The sequence below is a fragment of the Cupressus sempervirens genome, chromosome 1 (genome assembly GCF_028749045.1).
Source record: "Cupressus sempervirens isolate cs-2001-9-10 chromosome 1, ASM2874904v1, whole genome shotgun sequence".
Classification (NCBI taxonomy): Eukaryota; Viridiplantae; Streptophyta; class Pinopsida; order Cupressales; family Cupressaceae; genus Cupressus; species Cupressus sempervirens.
This window is the reverse complement of record NC_143118.1, coordinates 283,883,416-283,892,286: the sequence shown is the minus strand read 5'-3', so window position 1 is coordinate 283,892,286 and position 8,871 is coordinate 283,883,416. Positions and strand designations below refer to the sequence as shown.

The window sequence follows — 8,871 nt, the reverse complement described above, 5'->3', positions numbered from 1 at the left end:
TTAAATGATGATGGGATCAATGAGAATTTTTTTGACATGATTCCTCATATCTTTACTAGAAATGCTAAATCCATCTCTCTCTTTGTAGAAAAGTAGAGCACACCTTAACGTGTCATAGGAAATATCCATGATGCATGTTGGGATCTTATTATGTTTGAAAAGCTCCATGTTCAATTCTTTCATATGTCCATCTAATATAGAGTTGATGGACTTCAATGCATCTTCCTCACTAGATTCTGAGTGATGTCTCATATAATATGCTATGGATGAAGCAATTTCTCCTCGAGCTGCCTCGGCCTTCAAAAATTGTTTAGTTTAGTTTTCATTATGATAATGATTAAATCTTCATTAAAAAAATAACTTTATAGTTTCTCTATAAATAAAAATTCTATATTTTGATTGGTACAATATGACATACCTTGAATGTTCGAATATCACCTCTTAATCCAACAGCCAATCCCAAAAGATCATTGAACCTTTATGGATAATTAATTTTTTGAAGATCATCTTCTAAAATTTTATCTACTGTTAATAGTGCTTGCAATGTAGCTGTACGAGAGCCTACACTCTCTACTCTATTTTTTAAGTATGTACTTAAATTTGGTATATGTCTAGTAGAAAGCCACTTAGCTTCTTTCCACATAGAATCATAAAGTGCATGGTATGCAATTTTCATATATTTTGGAAGGTGATCTACAGGAGGGGAATCCCACCTAAACCAAATGTCAATACTTTATATTAATAATATTTTATAAAATAAAATAATTTAAACAAATAGTTCATAAATAAATTCATACCTGTTAAAGGTGTCACCGAAAAGTTCAAGTTCATCAAGTGTTCCATACGTATCATAAATATCATCTATAACTGTTCCAAGGGTACAGAATTTTGCAAAGGCAATTCTAAAAGCTGAATATTTAGGTTCAGCTGTAATTGCACATGCCGAAAAGATATATTCCACATGTCTATGTCTACAAAACTCCAATTTATATAATTTTGACTCCTTCCACCATCTAAACATGATAAACACAAATAAATTTCATAAATGAAAGATATAAATAAAATAGTCCAGCAACTACATAAAAATACAATGTAAAATTATAAAATAAAATAAAAATGTTTTATAAGCATAGAAAAAAGTAATCTTACAATTTTATAAACATTATTTTGTAGATATATATGCATATCCTAATTCAAATATTCAATTCAAGATGAAAGATTCAAACAACCCTATACTAATAAAATGATTAAGTGTTATCAATTTTGAAAGTAGTTTAAATATCTTTCAATCAACTTACCTATTGATCATTTGAAGTTCCTCTCGATACAATGATTACATAATATTAAAATCCAATTTAGCTAGATTTAAAATCTTCTGATTATCCTCGTTCCTGAAAATTAGTCATTGAAAGTAAAAATATGTAAGAATATTACTCTAGGTCTGTTCGGTTGCAGGAAGAGAAATACGGGAATTGGAATTGTTATTCTGAAATAGTTATTCTGGAATAGAAAATGGGAATACATGTTCCTATTGTTATTCAAAATTAAAAATAGTTTAGTTACTTGAACCATGAGCTATTTTCTCCATATATATCCATATAATTCCTTGCTTCCAATCTTGGCAAATTGGTGTGCCAACCATACTCTAAGTTATGTGATATCTGCGTACGATAGTGTTTGCATTAGAGTTTAAACAAAATAAATTTATGATATATCCTACACTCTAACATTCTAACAGATACAAGCATCATTATAACGGAAAACATAGCATCTTTTCTTTTTCAATGACCACCAGCATCATTACTACCTCTTGTAGAAGATTGGCACTAGAAGTGGGAGTCTTTTGCAGGATTTGGTTTAAGTACATAGTAGAAAAGACTTTAGCTTCGTCCATTATGTTCTCCTCTGGGAACGCAATCAATGAAACTTGAAACAAGCTTACTATACTCTTTATCTCCTCCTCTGATTGAGTGGGGCAACGAAAGAACTTTCCATCTTTTTCTTTGAACTTTTCTAACACATCTGCCATTGCATCATATCTACTTAAAATAATAATAGTAATAAAACACATTAAGTTGTATTGTGATGTGGAAATAAAGTCGTATAGTTTCAACCAAAAACAAAAAATAGTTTCATATAATAAAGTAGAGCAAAGCCTTTCATATAATAAAGTATAGTAAAGCCTATCATACTTGCAGAAACGAGATATCTGTGGAGTCAAAGGATTCGGAGTCCCAAAGCTGTGGTATTCATATGTTTACTACTGATTGTTAATTATTGTTAGTTGGACAGCTGTTATTTCTGACCCGGAAATAGCAGCACTATTTATGGGTAGCTTGGACAGCTGTTCGTCCTTATCTATGAATAGCGGTTGTATTTATGGGTGGTTTGGACAGCTATTTGTCCACTTGCCAAAAATTAGTAAATGGTTATTATTTACTAATTTTAGAGATTCCCTTTTGGACACTTTGCAACCAATTCTATTATTGGCTGTTGAGTTGTCTTAATCTCAGCCGTTGGTTTGATTTAATCTCGGTCGTTGGTTTACCAACAGGAGTAGTATAGAAAGGGGTCATTGGGTCATTTGGAAAGTAAGCTTTGCAGGGTTAGCAAGGAAGCTTTTGGAGAAGCAGTTTGCAGTGTTAGCAAACAGTCTTGCAGTGTTAGCAAGGGAGAAGCTTTCGTGAAGCAGTTTGCAGTGTTAGCAAGGGCACAAGAGAGAAGCTTTCGTGAAGCAGTTTGCAATGTTAGCAAACAATCTTGCAGTGTTAGCAAGGGCACAAGAGAGAAGCTTTTGTGAAGCAGTTTGCAGTGTTAGCAAACTGTCTTGCAGTGTTAGCAAGGGCGCAGTGTTAGTGCAGGGATAGCAGTGAGAAATATCAGCGGGAGAAATTAGGAGGTTGTCGGAGTTCTGCCAGTGTGAGGCAAGGAATTTTGTATCTCTTGATTTGCTGAAGTTTAATATAATTTCTCATCTGTAGAACTGGTTTTCCCTTAGGGGTTTTTCCGGGGACAATTTGTCCGAAAATATTGTGTTGATTCTGTTGCGCATTTCTTTCCGTATTTTAAGTGAAGTTGCAGTTGTGTTATTTTTTGATATTAGCTGGGAATTTATTTTCAGCAGTTTAATAATCATTTGTGATAGGAGATTAATAATCAGTGACTGCAATAGTTTGATTTTTTACATGGTATCAGAGCATTGTTAAGGGTAGAAGAGTTTTGCCCTAGGAAAGAAATTTTGATCTCTTTAGATTTATTATTGCTTTAAACCCTTGAGATGGCTTCAGCTGGTTTGAGAGATCAGGATAGATTGGATGGTGCCTCAAATTTTGGTGTCTGGAAGGCCAGAATTTCCTTATTGTTGGAAGAGAATGGTATCAAGGATTATGCTACCAGTGGTGTACCTATACCAACGGATGCAACACAGCTTGCAGCATATAGGAAGGACGATGCCAAAGTGAGGAGGATTATCCTTGATGGTGTCAAGGATCATATTGTTCCACATATCTCGGAGCTAGATACAGCAAAGAAGATGTGGGACGCCATTCTAAATCTGTACCAAAATGCTACCACTAACAGGAAGTTGATTCTCAGAGAGAAGCTAAAGAACACCCGGATGAATCAGGGAGAAGACGTCACAAGTTACCTCACTAGGCTCAGACTTGTCAAGGATGAGTTAGCAACTGTTGGAGATAGCCCTAGTGATGATGAGCTAGTGAGAATAGCCCTAAATGGGTTTACTAAACAATGGAGTGTCTTTGTTCAAGTTGTCAGTGGACGAGATACTTTACCGAGTTGGGATCGACTATGGACTGATTTCACTCAGGAGGAGTTTAGACTAAGTCTTGTCAATGGGGCCAACAAGAGTCAGAAAAATGAGGTGGAACAAGAGAACGTTGCCCTAGCGGGTGAAGGAAAAGCAAAGAAGGGATCTAGCAAAGGATCAAATTCACAAAGTGAACAGAAGAAGAAGGACCTTTCTAAGGTCAAGTGCTTTGGATGTCACGAATTTGGCCATTATGTCAGTGATTGCCCAGAGAAGAAAAAGGGTAAGAAGCAGGTGGCAGCTTCAGCAAGTGCAGAAGAACTCTCCAGCAGAATGGAAGATGAGTTTGCACTCATAGCTTGTATGGTTAGCTCAACCTCACAGTGTGTTTGGTATATAGATAGTGGGGCGTCATTTCATATGACAGGAGTTAGAGAGTACTTCTCCAGTTACAAGGAGGAGGACACCAACATCCAGATTTCTATGGGAAACTTGTCCAAACTCAACCCTGTTGGGAAACGGACTGTTCAGTTTCAGAGGGAGAATGGAAAGATAATTCCTCTTCATGATGTGTTATATGTGCCGGGCTTAGGTATGAATTTGATTTCTGTATCTGTTCTTTAGGATAGGGGGTATAATGTACTCTTTAGAGGGACACATGTGTTGATTAAGCACAAGGATTGGAAATCACCCATAACTATTGGAGTTAGGAGTGGTCGCCTTTATAGATTGCAGTTTGATACTCCTAAGGCACTTATGAGCAACAATAATCCTAGAGATCTTGGAGAGCTATGGCATAGGAGGTTGGGCCATATTCATCATGGAGCACTTAGATTGCTTCGTGAGACTGTGACAGGTGTTTCGGAGGTGAGCACAGAGCATGACGATACATCTAAGGAGAAAGATGTAGATCCCACTTTATATAGACAGTTGATTGGTTCGCTTATGTATTTGGTCAACACTAGACCAGATATAGCATTTGCAGTAAACTCTCTTAGTCAGTTCATGGTTGAACCAAAGAGAATGCATTGGATAGCGGCTAAGCATGTGCTACGTTACTTGTGTGGTACAGTCGAGTATGGGATCAGATATGTTCAAGGTGAAGGTATCAGGTTGATAGGCTATACTGACACAGATTGGGTAGGAAGTACAACAGACAAAAGGAGCACTTCAGGGTGTTGTTTCAGCTTGGGATCAGGAGTTGTATCTTAGTTCAGCAGAAAGCAGAAGTCTGTGGCTCTAAGTTCAGCAGAAGCAGAATACATAGCAGCTAGCATGGCGACATGTGAAGCTATATGGCTTTGGAAGTTGTTAGTAGCCTTGTTTGGTCAGAAGGTTGAGACTACTATGATACATTGTGACAATCAGAGTTGCATCAAGTTGTCTGAAAATCCAGTGTTTCATGATAGGTCTAAACATATAGATATCAGATATCACTTCATCAGAGATTGTGTACAAAGGGGAGTTGTTCGACTACAATACATACCTACAGATGAGCAGGTAGCAGACATTCTGACGAAGGCTTTGGGAAAGGCCAAATTTATCTTCTTCAGAGATAAGATGGGTGTCATGCAGAACAACTTCCTCGCTAAGAGGGAGTGTTAATTATTGTTAGTTGGACAGCTGTTATTTCTGACCCAGAAATAGCAGCACTATTTATGGGTAGCTTGGACAGCTGTTCGTCCTTATCTATGAATAGCGGTTGTATTTATGGGTGGTTTGGACAGCTATTTGTCCACTTGCCAAAAATTAGTAAATGGTTATTATTTACTAATTTTAGAGATTCCCTTTTGGACACCTTGCAACCAACTCTATTATTGGCTGTTGAGTTGTCTTAATCTCAGCCGTTGGTTTGATTTAATCTCGGTCGTTGGTTTACCAACAGGAGTAGTATAGAAAGGGGTCATTGGGTCATTTGGAAAGTAAGCTTTGCAGGGTTAGCAAGGAAGCTTTTGGAGAAGTAGTTTGCAGTGTTAGCAAACAGTCTTGCAGTGTTAGCAAGGGAGAAGCTTTCGTGAAGCAGTTTGTAGTGTTAGCAAACAGTCTTGCAGTGTTAGCAAGGGCACAAGAGAGAAGCTTTCGTGAAGCAGTTTGCAATGTTAGCAAATAGTCTTGCAGTGTTAGCAAGGGCACAAGAGAGAAGCTTTTGTGAAGCAGTTTACAGTGTTAGCAAGGGCGCAGTGTTAGCGTAGGGATAGCAGTGAGAAATATCAGCGGGAGAAATTAGGAGGTTGTCAAAGTTCTGCTAGTGTGAGGCAAGGAATTTTGTATCTCTTGATTTTCTGAAGTTTAATATAATTTCTCATCTGTAGAACTGGTTTTCCCTTAAGGGTTTTTCCAGGGACAATTTGTCCGAAAATATTGTGTTGATTCTGTTGCGCATTTCTTTCCGTATTTTAAGTGAAGTTGTAGTTGTGTTATTTTTCGATATTAGCTGGGAATTTATTTTCAGCAGTTTAATAATCATTTGTGATAGGAGATTAATAATCAGTGACTGCAATAGTTTGATTTTTCACACTGATGTCATTCCAAAACCTGCAACTCAAATAACTCTCAGTTGCAATCATACACATGACATGCCAACCACCTTAGTCATCATTTAAACCATACAATCTTTGTTTATAACATTCCATCAGTCTTAAACATTACACATGTAAAGGGAAAAAATTAAATTTTGAAAAAGTTTCTTTTTTTATTTTAAAAATCAATGACTAGTGTGTGATTTTTACAGTATACCTATAAACATAATCAAGTGTTTCTGCTATTTCCTTCTGAAAGTGTCATCCTATTCAGAGGCGTTCAACTTTATCTACCATTTTAAGGCATTTTAAAACATTTTGTGAAGAAGAATCTGAAGCACCCAATGCATTGAACATGTCTTTGACCTCCCCGACAAGTCTATCGACACGCTCACCATATTGAAGAGCCTGAAAAATTACATGCAAAACAAATACAAATAGATAGTCACATTGTAATTCATATTATCATGTTAGAAAAAAGAATGGAATAACAAAGCATGGGATAAATATGGTGTGAAAGAAGATTACATCGTAAGGCAGTTTAGGGAGGGATTGTATGAAATCATCGTCCCACATGTTTCCATGATGATTTCTTGTACGCCTAGTGACATTTTCATGAACAGTTCTAGTGTTGGCCATGGCCTTATTCATTATTGGATTCCTCGGACCTTTTGTTTCTAATGTTGGGAATGATTTGGGAGAAGTGCTTACAAGATGGGTGGGCTTAGATTTCAAGCACAAGCTCAAGCCAGGGAAGAGACAGACATCAGAGCCTTCGTAGAGTGTAGGCTTAGATTTCTAATGGTGATTTTGCAGAGGTATTTCCTGGCCTTTTGTAGACAAAAAGATATATTAATGAATTATACTTCTTGTGAGAGGCACATACACTAGAATTAAAAAATGAAATACTGGTACACCTATCACAAAGTTTCGACTCAATGAAACAAGTAGCTAATTTTTATATGCTTTTATTTGACTTGACAAGACTTGTATGTTATTCTGTCTACCTTGATTTCCCACGATTTTGACTTATGAACATGTTTGAAATATCTTAGTAATAAATCACATGGGAAAGGTATGCCGGCCTACTTTGACTTTGATTTCACACAATTTAGACTAATGAAATTGTTTGAAATATCTTAGTAATCAATCACATGGGCGAGGTATGGGGACCTAATAAATTAAGACAATATATTAATAAGCAGTCATGTGGCAAAATTAAAATATATTTTTTAATTAATTATTAGTTCCTATCTTTGGCAGTATCTAATGGAATCATTAGATTTCATATTATTAGTCCTTGCTCAATTGGTGGGATGTTGATGTTGATAGGTCATCACTCCAATAGCCAAAAATAACTCCTTGATGTTACTACAAACCCCTGAACTATAATTAAAATAAAACTTAATAAAAATGTAAGATATTGCAATATATTAACATGAAAAAAATATGGCATAAATCTATATCAAATGAACATATTCCTATCTTCAAAATAAATTACCTCAAGCCTTTAATAAATTGTACATTGAAACCAAATTATAGACAATAAAATAAATTGAAGGATATTTGTAGCATAACAAAAACGTGAGATTCATATGTCATGGTCAAAATGAGGAACAATAGTAAGGAATAAATTTTTTTAATACATGAAAACAAACTGATACACTGAAATAACCTAGAGATTTATTATCCTCTATCACTTGATTATGGAGAATTTATAAATCTTTTTATACTTGAAAAAGTAGTTCATAATCATAGTACCCCATAAATTATTAATATTACATGATGATGGGATCAATGAGAATTTTTTTGACATGATTCCTCATATCTTTACTAGAAATGTTAAATCCATCTCTCTCTTTGAAGAAAAGTAGAGCACACCTTAACGTGTCATAGGAAATATCCATGATGCATGTTCGGATTTGGTTATGTTTGAAAAGCTCCATGTTCAATTCTTTCATATGTCCATCTAACATAGAGTTGATGGACTTCAATGCATCTTCCTAACTAGATTCTGAGTGATCTCTCATATAACATGCTATGGATGAAGCAATTTCTCCTCGAGCTGCCTTGGCCTTCAAAAATTATTTAGTTTAGTTTTCATTATGATAATGATTAAATCTTCATAAAAAAATAACTTTATGATTAAATGCTTGGTGGAGCCTTGGCCAACTGTGTAGTTCATTGAAAATTTTTGACTAAACTACATTGAGCATTTTTGACCAAGGAAATAGGTGATGAGAGATAGCGGGGCTAGCCCAACGAATGATGATGTGACACCTAACATGATTACTAAGTTTGACCACTTTTGACCAAGGAAATAGGTGATGAGAGATACCAGGGCCAGCCCAATGAATGATGATGTGACACATGACATGATTACTGAGGCAGGTGACATGGTAGAATTGGCACATGGCAAGATATTGCTTTTTCATCGATGACATAGTAGGTAGTTAGGTGGCACGTGACAAGGTGACATTACGACACATGGTTAAGCGAGTCCAGAGAAGATGTGATGAGATTTTATTGTGTCGCAAGAGATCAATGGTTGTTGCTTTGTTGCATCTGAAAGTTGCATGGATGTTA

General features: G+C 35.9%; 1 pseudogene; it reads right to left on the bottom strand.

Annotated features, from left to right (window-relative positions):
* On the bottom strand, positions 1–7,052 carry LOC149577204 (alpha pinene synthase, chloroplastic-like; annotated as a pseudogene).
* Positions 7,053–8,871: the final 1,819 nt, after the last annotated feature.